The 13,868-nt window shown below is 43.0% G+C and overlaps 1 long non-coding RNA gene across 1 annotated transcript; it reads left to right on the top strand.

Annotated features, from left to right (window-relative positions):
* Positions 1 to 5,735: 5,735 nt before the first annotated feature.
* Positions 5,736 to 13,517, top strand: LOC142804052 (uncharacterized). Its single transcript, XR_012894444.1, has 2 exons — positions 5,736 to 5,998; positions 13,385 to 13,517. It is a non-coding gene; the product is annotated as an uncharacterized LOC142804052 (long non-coding RNA).
* Positions 13,518 to 13,868: the final 351 nt, after the last annotated feature.

The raw sequence follows: 13,868 nt of genomic DNA, 5'->3' as shown, positions 1-13,868 counted from the left end.
TCGGACATTCCGGCGCTACTTGAGTACCCACCTTACCGGGTGGACACGTTGTTTCTGCATGTGGGCACCACGGACTTCCTGAAGACGAGCTCTTCAAGATCACTGGATTCGTTGAGGGAGGCATTGAAGCGATTGAGGCAGATGCGCCCGAGCATCAAGACACTGCATCTTAGTCTGCCACTACCTCGCGCACCCAATCGCCGACGGCGGGACTCGAACTGGCAATCAAAGAATCGGTTTAATATGGAGGTACAGCGATTCAGCAGAGAGGCCCGCCGTCTCTGCCACTACGGGTTGTTGGGAGCAGGCGTCTATTACGACAAACGTGGTTTCTCAACACTCCCGCTGCGCCGCTTCCTGGCTGCTGACGGCTTACATGCAAGCTTCGAGGGAGTCGCGCTGCTGGCACAGCAAACGAGGGTGCAGCTGCAATGGACGTCGGCGGCATGGAGATCGGCGGCGATCGCTTGCACGGACAACTCCAGTGCCAAGCCCCCTCAACAACAAGGAGCCGAGCGACACACAGAGCCATCCAGGGCACCAGCAGTGACGATGTCGCCACTGCCACCAGCGAGGCCAGCGAGCCAGCGAGTCCCACCAGTGAGTCAGAGATCGGCGGCAATGGCTTGCACGGCAAACTCCAGTGCCAAACCCGCTAACAACAGGGAGCCGAGGGACACAAAGAGCCATCCAGGGTCTCAGCAGTGACGACGTCGCCACTCTCACCAGCGATGCCTTACAACACCAAGCGGACAAATTCTACGAAGACCAAGGCGGCGGCTTCCAAATGACACGGGGAAACAAAAGGTACGGGCAGTCTTAAACACGCATGATCCCACTCATTTCTATCGATTAGGAAAATCATTGAAAAGCGGGTGCAATACGAAAAACACGCGGAACAACTAACCAAATATCTATCTCACGAAATTGCACCTAAGGGCCTCCGCCTAGCCTGCAACCCCTCAATGTCTACACTAAGTGAAGCAGAAAGGGGGAAGTGGGAAAAAATATTACTAGAAGCGTCCTTGCAACTGACTCGGGTCATTGCGGACCATAGTGAGCGTAAGGCCGCCGAATACAGTGTCACGGAGGCCACGCAGAAATTGCTATCTAATCTCGGAGAGCATGAGGCAAGAAAACTGGAAAGATATGAACTAAAGAAGAGAGGCGAAATTTTAGTAGTAAAAGATAGAAAATTCAAGCGGGACTGCAGTAGCTCCACTGCTCTGCAACAGGAAAATAGGAATGAGGCCGTACAAGAACGCCAGGGACCACCCGTACCACAACCTAACTTTGAGGATAAAAATGGGAACTCAAAACTACAATGCAATCTTAATCAAAACATCCTTACTCTCGAATATGACGCTGACACTCCCGTGCCACGTGATAGCCAAGAGCAGCCGAAAACTTATGAGGAAAATGTCCTCAATCTGTCAAACACAACACTCACACCCGCTCAGCTTCAACTTTTGTCGAGAGGCTTGACCTTTTGTCCATCATCCGGTAGATTCAATGAATTTGAACTGTACCAAGACCTCGATAACTTTGCGCGTGATCTCCGCCTCCGTGAATACTTTCATGATCGCAAGGACTGTACGGACGAGAATAGAGTGATTCGTGGTGACAAATCATGGTGTCCGGGTGAGCAGAGGGACAAACACCTCGATATGTATATATCAGCAGTTCAAAAAGATATCATCAGAGCGTATGAAAAAAATCGGCCATTTCGAAACAACTTATCAAAGTCAGAACAAAGGGCACTCGATGAACTACGAAAAAACACTGGAATTACTTTCAAACCTGCTGATAAAGGGGGCTGCATAGTAATTCTAAACACGTCGGACTACTTAAAGGAAGGGGAACGACAGCTATCAGACACAAAATTCTACAAAGAACTTCCAACAGACCCGACTCCCGAATTTGAAAGGGAGATAAAAGTAACCCTAAACAATCTCCGCCGGGACGAGAAAATTACCGGCAGAATGGTAAAAGCAATGTTACCGGCCCATTCTGTTCCCGGTCGATTCTATTTGCTTCCCAAAATACACAAGGCAGGTAATCCGGGACGTCCGATAGTATCCAGTAACAGCACATCAACAGAAAATATATCAGAATTCATCAATTCCTTAATAAAAAACATTCCCCCAAATTTTCCCTATTACCTAAAGGACACAAACCACTTCATCTGCGAAACTTCAAGTCTCGACATCCCAGGCGGCAGTTTTTTGGTGACCATGGACGTCTGCTCACTGCACACCAACATACCCCACCATGACGGAATAGCGGCTATGGTTTCTGAATATGTAAAATCTTACTCATCAACTAGTGTAAGTGGCGAGGTACTGTTTACACTTCTTGAACTTGTACTAAATTATAACCATTTTGAGTTCAACGGCAAGCTTTTTCTTCAGGTCAGTGGCACTGCAATGGACACGAAAATGGCCCCAAACTTCGCGACCACCTTTACAGCTTCATTTGAAATTCCATTCATTGAGTGTCGCACCTTGAAACCTTTCTACTACAGAAGATACTTAGACGATATTTTTATGATATGGAACCATGATGAGGGAAGTCTTTTCCGCTGAAATGGTATGCCAAGTTAACTTAGCATTGTTTCGTTATTGAGCACTGCTTAAAAGACGAACGCTTCAGAAGAAGGATTAGACGAACATAAGCGCATTGCACTTGTGTCTGTCTAGTCCTTCATCTGAAATATTCGTCTTTTAAGCACCGCGCAATAACGCAACAATGAATTGCTACCAACTCACCCAAGCAAGTGCTTTCATCAGCCTAGCAGCTCACTTTTTTGTATTGGATTTGGCATCACTCTGCAAAATATTTGCACAAGGGGAAGTTGTTGGCTTGTCTTTAGTCATGTCTTTGCTCTCAAAAAACTGCTGTAAAAGATCAAGAGAGAGATGGCAGAGAAAAAAGAGTGGGGGGAGGGTGCACAGTAAAATTGGGAGGCAGGATAACCTTTTATCAAATTTTGATCTGGCCATCGCACCCAATATGAAGCCTCATGCTAGTGGCTGAAGCCGTGGTGGTCGTTCGGGTATTTCTGCAGTAATTTTTGTAGATCAGTAGTGGCTGCCCTGCCACGATGGTCTAGTGGCTAAAGTGCTGGCTGCTGACCCTTAGGTCGCTGGATCAAATCTTGGCTGTGGCGGCTGCATTTCTGATGGAGGCGGAAATTTTGTAGGCCTGTGTACTCAGATTTAGGTCCAGGTTAAAGAACCGCAGGTGGTAGAAATTTCCGGGGCCCTCCACTACAGCGTCTCTCATACTCATATGGTGGTTTGGGGGCGTTAAATCCTACAAATCAATCAGATCAGCAGTGGCTATGGCAATGGTGTGCTAAGCAGTAACCGGTCCTGGAAAGTAGACGGTCATGATTGAAGCGATTGAGGCAATGGCTCATTGTAGTCGGCGTAAAGCGGCAGTCTCAGGTGATGTGCTCTAGGTGTGCTTGAGTGTTGCAGGGGCTGCAAATGCCGCTGAGAGATTTCTAGTCCACAGGGCTCTTCGTTTCAGCAGCGATGGTGCATAAGAAACGAATTGAGAAGCCTTCACCTGTGCATGCTCATGGCAAACATTCGTGTTTGAAGTAGCGAAGGTTACCGAATATGTTGGATATTGCAAAGAGTTGGCAGCAATGAACAGCAACATCAAAGGGAACCTGGAGAACTTCAAAAACTGTTAAAAAATTGTGAAATAACCACCATTTATGTGCTTTCTATTGGGTTGTAGAGACAGAATCGGCGTCACCTACAGAAAGCTCTAAAATGATTTTCCTGTGAAAGCTGTTATGAGATCACAACTTGGGTCTCGCGCAGCGCCGTAGTTGTCTGTCGCCACCTTTTCGGTAATCACGTTGCGGGAAATCATCAGAAAAACCTAATACCAATGACAAAGTGGGGCTCTAACTTGGGTCCGCTGTGTGCCAGCCCAGTATTCTACTATTGAGCCACGTCGGCGCTTGGGACTTGTTGGCAAACTTGCCTTAGTCAGGTTTTATGTCGGGAAAGCTGTCGTGTTAATACGACTTATAAAGCAATTTAGAACAACAAAAAAACAACCAGCTGTCACACAATGCGAAGGGCGTAATGAGCGGGTCGTCCAATGCTCCAACTCACTACAAATGCTTGTTCTAGATCACGTTTTAACTGTAGCGCATACTCATTTCAGGCAGAATTCCTCATTGTCGTCAGTGCCTGCATGAACAATTGGCACTGAATTCTTTGCAAGTGTTCCGTGGATACCACGCTTCTCAGAAGGATGATCAAGGATAGCATAGCGAATGCTAGCCTACTACTCAGAAATTATTATTATTAATGCTGTAGTGCAAAAGTGTGGGATTTCTGCAAAACTAAGGTGATAGTTAGGCACATTAATCAGATGACGCGAGAAATAATTGACGCATCCGACATTATCCACCTGGAAGATGACTGCATCAGTATGGCTTTTCGGCACTGACGCAGAAAGAAATGATGCATCTTCACCCGCAATGCAAGATGTGTGATAGGTGTGTGTGACCTCGGCATGACTGGTCATTTCTATTGTGCTGTGTGTGAAATTTTTTGTTATTCATTTTTGCAAATCTTTTTTAACCATGAAATGTGATTGCATAAAAACATCATGTGTCTGTCCAATCAACTCAGTTGAAACTTTATTCTTGTATCCGCCTAGTCCTTTATTCGTCTTTTAAGCAGTGCGCAATAAGGTGACAATAAAATGACTGACGCTTGAATAAAAGCTGTTGGCAATTAGATTAAACATAGTGGTACTTGGATTAAATTTTATGTGCACGCGGCCTGATTGAGTTAGCGCTTGGATTAAGTATGTTGGCGCTTGGATTAAATGTTTGGGGTCATAGATTAAATAGGTTGGTGCTCAGAATATTTTAATGGTGTGCAGGTTACTTAAGCTGGCACTTGGATTAAAGTGAGCGGGAAAACCTGTAGTTCTACATGTTTTCGGCGATCTGAATTTCTTCTGACACGAATATTTTTGTGAACGCACAAGATTCATAGCTTCAAGATTTTACTGCAGTGTTCCGACATATGGTGTGCTCAAGTGAGTACAAAAGTACTAAACACAATGGCTTTATTGGCTGGACATTTATATCCCACATGCTGCATCAAAGTACCACTGCAAGGGCGTAAATTACATATATAGCTCTTGTCAAATGAAATACCACTGTTTCGACTGCCTTGTGTATGGATAGAGTTGGTCTAAAAACATTAATTTTGTCAAATTGATTACTCAAGAAATAGCCTCTCAATGACAACAATAGATAATGTAATTGATGAAGGACTTCCCAACGTCGCAGCATGATTGAAAGGTTGAGGAGATGGAGGAGTCATTGGGCACAGCGGACCCGGCAATGCCTGGACGCTAAACAGGAAACTGTTTTTCGTACTGTAGGATTTGCTGGGAATCGCCCCCGGTTTACCAATGACTTGTCAGGTGTGCCACGAGGTGTGCCAAGCCAACGATGTATACCAGCTTTTCAATTTCGATCTCGTCATCAAATCAACTAGCGCCATCGCATGATAGTGCGCAACTTCTGGCGACACCTATCAACCAACGAGGCGTGACGTCATCAACAGCGGAGGATATAAAGCAGATGCCTTACGACTACTACTTCATTGGGCACAGCGGAGCCGGAAATGCCATGACGCTAAACAGGAAACTGTTTTTCTTACTGCAGGGTTTGCTGGAAATAGCCGCCGGTTTACCAACAACTTGTCAGGTGTGCCACAAGGTGTGCCAAGCCAACGCTGCATATCAGCTTTTCAATTCTGTCTCGTCATCAAATCAACTAGCGCCATCGCATGATAGCGCGGAACTTCTGGCAACACCTATCGACCAACGAGGCCTGTCGTCATCAACAGTTGAGGATATAAAACAGATGCCTCACGACTACCACTTAATTGGGCACGGCGGACCCAGCAATGCCATGACGCTAAGCAGGAAACTGTTTTTCGTACTGCAGGTTAATTCTCATTACTGTATGTTTCAAAGTGACTGTCCTGGCCTAGTGGTCCTGCCGTGCCCCAAACGGTGCTATAGCATTGCTTATAAATGTGTGTTTATGCTGAAGATGCTGTTGTGCGGTGACGTGGAAGTGAATCCTGGACCTACACAAAAAGAAATTGTTGAAGAGCTGCTTCAGGGCTAGAAGGCGTTGCAATGTGGCTTAAAGGAAATGAAGACAGAAATAGCAGACATAAAAAAGACGATAAAAAGACTTACCGATAAAGTATTCGAAAGTAGTTCTGAACCCTTCCTTCCTTCAGGACAAGCTGATAAAGTACAGGCAGTGCTACAGTTAGTGGAGCATGTCATAAACTTTCAGGCCAAAAAACTTACAGATCTGGAGGACCGATGCAGATGACCTGATTTGATATTTCATGGAATACCCGAATCATCCGATGAAACAGAAACGTCGCTTAAGGATAAGGTTGTGAAAGACGTGTTCGAAGTTAAACTTGGCGTGAAATGTAGATTCATTGGTCGCATTCATCGACTTGGACATCACAAAGGCAAGCGCCCAGTGATCATATGCCTCCAAGATTTCAACGAAAAAAAAGGAATACTTCGCTAATGTAAAAAAGCTAAAAGGCAGCTTATTATTCTTCCAGAATGACTACTCCGCATTAACATTAAGAAAACTAAAACTGCTCTGGGAAAGTGCTAAAAGTGAAAAGCAACTCGTGAAGAAGGTCTCACTTATTCACGACAGACTTTTATTGGGATGAAACGCTGAACAAATGGATTAAAGCAACAAAAACCGCACATTACACGCACGTAAAAGATTAGCGCGATAATACATCGACATTATCTTGCGACTGACATGATGCCTTTAAAAGCCCTAAACAAGTTTGAATATTGAATGTAAACGCCCGCAGTGTGAAAAACAAAACTTAATCCTTAGAAATTTTGTTGATACTGTATGATCCTCATGTAGCTGTCTTTACTGAAACGTGGCTGAATGAAGAGATATGTTACAATGACATATTCCCCCCTTCTTACACAGTATTTCGTAAAGATCGGCAGGCTAGGGGCGGAAGCGTGGCTATCTTAGTTAAAGATAGTGTTCAGGCGGTTTTATTAGATGAGGTAGTAGGTATCAAAAGCGTGCGTGTTAAAATCTCTAGCAGGGGCCAGAGTTTCATGTTGTACACACTTTATAGACCTCCAGATGCCACAACGGATGTATTAGAGATACTGAATAATGAAATGTCAATGCACGCAAATAAGAAAATTGTTCTTCTCGGTGATTTCAACTTGCCGGGAGTAGATTGGCAAGGCATTGCTGGCAGTAGCTCATATAATAAACACCTTAGCACTATGTTCGATAATATGTTAAGGTATAATTTAATGCAGGTAGTCCATGAACCAACTCGTGTACAGAATTCGCTTAGCTCTGTGTTAGACCTGGCGTTCATCAGTCGCAATTTGTCTGATTGCACTGTAGAAGTGGAGCCAGGCTCTATGATCACCATCTTGTAAGCATATCATTACGGCTTCAACCACTTAAAAAGTATAAGCACGTCTGTGCACGTTCTTTTAAGCACTTTTCTTATGCCAATGACCCAAGCATTATCGATTACTTGCAAAACTATTTGATTGATTTTGAGGGCAACAATGCTCAATTACTTTGGAACAAGTTCAAAGATACGTGTCACTATTGCCTGGATAATTTCGTTTCTTATAATCTACTGAAAATTAAAAAGGAAACGCCTTCGATGAATCGGAAAATTATTCAACTAAAACGCAGGATAAAGAAATATAAAAAGAAACTTGTGCAGAATGACAAAATAAGGCAGATGCAAGATGACCTCACTTGTGCACTTCGCACAGCAAAAGATTTTTATTTCAAGATATCGCTTCCTAACTTCATAAAAAATGAGCCTGATAAATTATGACACAACATAAAAGATAGCAAGAAACCAGTTACTCAAATATCAGTTGACGGGAAGCCGGTCACAGATAAGTGTGAGATTGCTCAATACTTCAACAACTACTTTCAAAGTGTATTCTGTATGTGCGTGTATGTGCGTGTGATGCGTGTGTGCATCACACGCACATCACACAAACTGTATGTGCGTGTGACGGCAGATTCTTCAAACTATTCGATACGAGTTTCGTATCGTATGCTTGGGTATTTAATATGCTTCTTAACTTGAAAACTAAGAGTTCTTCTGGTCCTGATGAAATCCCTAACATATTTCTTGAGCGATATGTTGAGCTTCTTGCAAACTTTCTTGTAATTTTGTTTCGTGTCTCAGTCATTACTGCACAACTGCCTATTTACCGGAAGACAGCCCGGATTGTTCCTGTGTTCAAGAAAGGTGACCGGACACTTATACAAAATTATCGTCCTATTCCACTGACATCCCAATGCTGCAAACTTGTGGAACATATTATAGCCAACTGTGCTTCGTGAATTTCTATAAAATAATGCTGCACAAACAGAACATCAGCATGGCTTTCGAAAAGGGTATTCAACGATAACCCAACTAATAACAGTAGTTCACTCGTTCGCTTCGTCTCTTGATTCTAATGGTCAAATAGATGTAATATTTCTTGATTTTAGCAAAGCTTTCGACAAAGTTCCGCACAATAAACTAATCATAAAGCTTAGAATTCTTGGCGTCCCTCAACACTTCATCAGATGAATTTCTGCTTACCTGACTAACAGGAAGCAATATATTGACATTGGAGGTAAACGTTCTGAAAGTTTGGCAGTCACTTCAGGGGTGCCACAAGGCAGTGTTCTAGGCCCTCTGCTTTTCTTGGTTTAAATTAATGATATTGTTAGCGTAGTAAGCCCCGGTGTTCAAATTCAATTTTTTGCAGATGACTGTGTATTATTCAAAGAAATTTTCCATCTTGATGATCAAGTTGAGTTAAATAGCAATTTAAATAACGTATTGCAGTGATGCGAAAAACGGGGAATGGTTTTGAACGCCGATAAAACCGTACTGCTCCCTATAACGCGTAAAAAAGCACCCCTGTCTTTTACTTACCTGCTTGGTTCTTCGCCACTTAGGCAAATCGATAGCTATAAATACTTGGGTGTTACAATAACAACTACCTTATCGTGGAATAAACATATAAATATTATTTCCTCCTCTGCGTTCAGAAAGCTTTGCATTGTAAAACATAAGCTTCATAATGCCCCTAGCAGTGTTAAATTACTGGCCTATTATTCTTTAATAAGACCTAAATTAGAATAAGCGAGTGCAGTATGGGACCCATTCACTCAAACTAACATCAAGTGCCTGGAAAGAATACAAAGGAAAGCCGTCCAGTTCATTTTTAACAAGTTCTCACGATTCGACTCTCCTTCTGAAATAATGAAGGCCAATGGCATTTCCCTTCCTAGCACACGTCAAAACAGATAAAAAATGACCTTCTTTCTCTTCCTCTGAATCCCAAACTTGCGATTGACCCATCCCTGTACCTGAGATCGTTATCAACCAGACCCATAAGGCATCATCTCGCCAAATCTCTAACACCCTATTTCGTCAGGACAGACGCTTATAAGTACTCATATTTTCCACGCATGGTCTCAGATTGGATTGAAACAACTCGGGCATCCTCATAGAATCTATTTCTCCTTCGCTCTAAATAGCATTGTCCTGAAAATTCAGGTTTCCGATCTTTTATTACAGCATTTTTCTTTTCGTTTTTTTTTCATCATGTATGTGCTGAACTTATTGTATACCTGTGTATTCATTACTTTCTTGGCTTGACCGGTGAAAATTATTGTGTTCATTGTTTTGTATTTAGTGTGTATCTATTTTTACTTTAATCGCACAACATATGAAGGACGAATTTGTGGTGTCTTTTTTTTCTTTTGTCCGGTACATGCGTTATTATGAAATCATTGCTATGTTGCTGCTTGTGTTCACTATGAGTGTATGAAACACTCACCCCAAACAATCTTAATGCCACTTATTGTTTCAACTATGTCCCCTTGTAACTGTCCACCTGCTTGGACCTAAAGGTCTGCAGTATGTAATAAATGAAAAATAAAATAACAGTATGTTTGAGGGCACTTTGTTGCTTGTGTTCATTTAAAAGGGCCCTGCAACGTTTTTTGAGCGTGGTCAGAAAACGCTGCCGATCCGTCTTGGAGGCTCTCGAGAACACGCGAGCCAAATATTATAGCGCAGCACGCGGCCTGGAGTTCACAATAGTTTATCAGTCATCTAAAAATTTCTTTCTCTTCTCTCGAGAAATGACAGAAGACGCTCGAAAATCACCTGTAGAATGTCATATATCAGCCATTGGCTGATTTGAACGAGGCGTGCATGGGCTTTACAAGGAATGCCATGAGAGGCCGTGACTTGTCCACGCGTGCACGTGCGATTACACAGAAAAAAAGTGTGTAGTCGATAAAATAAATAAATAAAAAGGGCTCAAGGTGACTAGGGGCGCGTGACGTATTTTATTTGCCCCTTGCATCCTCCCTGTATAGCCTCTTGCGTTTTCGCCAAGACGAAAGAAGAAAGAACATGATTGCATGCGACAATTGTTTGTAACTCCGCTCGTACTGTATGAGTTCTTGAAATTTTCGCAGCGTTGAGTTCGTGAGGCAATAAGCTCTCTTAGTGAATCCATCATTACATCAAAAAGTGTTTCAGGGTCCTTTTAACAATGGTCAGTGCGCCCTCGCAGTTGCTTCCATCGCTCCGAATCGTAGCCAAAAAATTGCATGCTTTTGATGTTAGCAGAAGGGTCGTTGCCACAGTCTTTATTTTATTGAACATCATTTGTCATTTTACACTTGGCAACCTAATCTATTATGAGATTATGACAATGTTGTGGCCAGGTCTGCACTCCTTCTTCGGATTGGTTATACTGAAAATATTAAATAACCCATTCGCTTTCTGCAATTTTGTGTGTTTAAAATTGGGAAGAGAATCATGGATTGCACTACAAGATTTCATACCTGCCAACTCTTCCATTTTTCTCGTAAAATGTGCGAATTTTGACCCGCTTACAATTTTACGAATCTTACCTGAAATTTTACAAAAAAATATTTCATTTTGGATTAAAAAAATAAAATGAGTAAATTAGCGTGGCCTTCGCAATTGGTTACGGCGCATTGCAGTAACTAGTCGCGAAGGCCACTAAAACGGCGCTGTGTTATATTTTGCCAACAGGAGAGAACAATATGTATTGGTGTTGATATCACATACCTGCCCGCATTGTCTGGGAGACTTCCAGATATTGACCGTTTCTTCCGTTTGCACGGTTGCCATGAAAATCTTTCAGAAATCCAAATTCGTCTGCTAGATCGGGCCGCATTGACAAAAATGCAGGTCATTCCGTTCTAGGCATTTTGTGAGCCCACCCTGTTTTATAATAAACGAATTTGAGAGGTGTTCACCTATACAGTAAAATCTCAGTGATGCAAAATTGCAGAAGATAAGGATTCGTTCAATTCCCCAGTCAAAGTCATGTGTCCATTGAGCCAAAATTCGAATGTTCCGAACATTTTTTCTGATCGCAGCTTGTGATATGACCTTCGGTACTGAAACCGTCAAACGAAGGCCGATCGAGAGTAGTGTGCTGAAAGCTTCGGAAGTAGGTGTGTGACCAGCACACGCACTGTCTTCTACAGTACCTGTGGTTGTCGTTGCTACAACCACTGTGGACGAAACCGCGGTCATCGACGTGATCATGTATGCGACGGTGTTGCTGACAAAACTCCGCAAGTGAGCACGCGGCCAACGCTCGACCAATCAAAGCAAAGCTGCTTTCAGCAATTTTTGGGGACAAAACCACAACAGTTGCGATCATAGATAGCACAAAACAACTTAGTTTGAAGGCACGTGGATTGAAAACAAAACTACGGTTTGCCGCGACCTCCGCGCTCAAAACCGCAGCGATGAAATAGCGATCTACAAGCTCCGAGAATGCGTGGCTGACGAAACGGTTAACTAAAGACAGCAAAGACATAAAAAAAGGCTGGAAGTGTTTTGGCTTTCATGTTAAAAAAATCTAGTAGCGATCAAAGCCAAAGCCATGACCCACGCTTTCGCAGCAGCTAGCTACGCCGTCCCGTTCGTTCACGTGTGAAGACATGCACGAGTTGTTTTGGCGGAAATCAATTTTTTTGCTAGTTATTTTATAGACGAGAAATTTCGGGAGCATTCGCACTCCCACTTTGAAACTCTCACTTTAGTGGGAAACCCTACCCTTGTGTGTTCGACCAGTCTAAGCCATTATGAAACGCCGATGTTTGCGCTTGCATTTAAGCCCACCCCCCTCCCCTCCTTCGTTTTATTTTTCGCAATTTTTTTGTTTTTTCGTTTGGTGCCAAGAATGGGGAAAAATAATTTAGCACGTTGATTTGACTTGTGGCGGCAAAACATTATTATGCTTGTCGCTAAAGGCTAACATATCACAGCTAAGAATTTTTGAAAAAGTCGGTAACACCCCCTCCCCCCCTCCTCACAGTGGTGTGCCCAGGGAGTGGTGGCACATCCTGGCTACACCACTGAGCAAAAAAATAGTCATTTTAAAAGGATGTCTCTCCCGAAATTAATGTGGTGCCCCCCTTCACCGTTCGGGGGTTTTAGAAATTTCTTTGTTGCCAGGGGTGCAGGTATGATGTTCAAGTTTCCATCACCCAAGTGAAAAAACTGTGCTTGTCTCACATTAGCTGTTTATTGCTGCGGAGTTTTGTTTTAAATATACTATATCTGTGCTGACGGAAACAATTCTGTAAAGAAGTCACCACAACAATGAGTAGAGGCACTTTAATTTTACACTACAAGTGGTCAATTATGATGTGTAAGCTGAATTAATGACTCTTTATTTCCTGTTATCATGGTGCTTTCAGTGATGCAGTATAGAGACATTGGGGAGAAAGCTGTGAAGTGCGATGGTAATATAAAAGAAAATTGTTTGTGTCATTCACAACAATATACTTGTATTTCTGACCGCCAAAATTATGTCACTGCAATCCTTGTAATAGTCTTTTTTTTTCGTTTGTTTATAATTTCTTTCAGGGCTTGTTTGTTTCACTTGGTTCACATGTTAGACCGTAAATTGATGCGGTGCAATGTTTATCAATAAATATGTGAAAAATGCAGTAAATATTTCAATGACTTAGTGTTTATTGTGGCACATAATGCGACATTTTACTTTTTATTTCATAAAAAGATAGTTTTCATGAAATGGATTGGGTCATTGCAGTGTTCCATTAGACTAGCTTTGGTTTGGGTGAGACCAGGTGATCATTCATTCACTTACATGTGGAGCAACCAGTGTGTATTGTCTGCTGCTACAATTCATTCTACGTTGTGTATGGTACGTAATTTGCATTACGCTTGTGTTTTCTTCATTGGCTTTGCAGGTTTCCTGTCTGTCACGTCCATGGAGCAGTCTTCTTCTGTCACGTCCCTGGAGCATATGCGCACTCACACAGGAGAACATCCTTTTTCTTGTCTCCACTGCCATGCATCCTTTTCTCAAAAAGACTCCCTCAATGACCACATGTGCATTCACGCAGGGGAGCGTCCCTTCTCTTGTGCTCAGTGCAATGCGTCATTTTCATGGAAAGACAAACTCAAAGACCACATGCGCAATCACACTGGGGAGCGCCCCTTCTCCTGTGCTCAGTGCAATGCGTCATTTTCACGGAAAGACAAACTCAAAGACCACATGCACAATCACACTGGGGAGCGCCCCTTTTCTTGTGTGCATTGCATTGCATCCTTTTCTCGGAAAAGCTACCTCAACAGCCACATGCGCACCCACTCAGGAGAGCGTCCCTTTTCTTGTGTGCATTGCAATGCATCCTTTTCTCGGAAAAGCAACCTCAACAGCCACATGCGCAC

This window comes from Rhipicephalus microplus, chromosome 3, assembly GCF_043290135.1.
Source record: "Rhipicephalus microplus isolate Deutch F79 chromosome 3, USDA_Rmic, whole genome shotgun sequence".
Taxonomy (NCBI): domain Eukaryota; kingdom Metazoa; phylum Arthropoda; class Arachnida; order Ixodida; family Ixodidae; genus Rhipicephalus; species Rhipicephalus microplus.
Note: the sequence above shows the minus strand (reverse complement) of the source record. Positions and strands in the feature narration are given on the sequence as shown.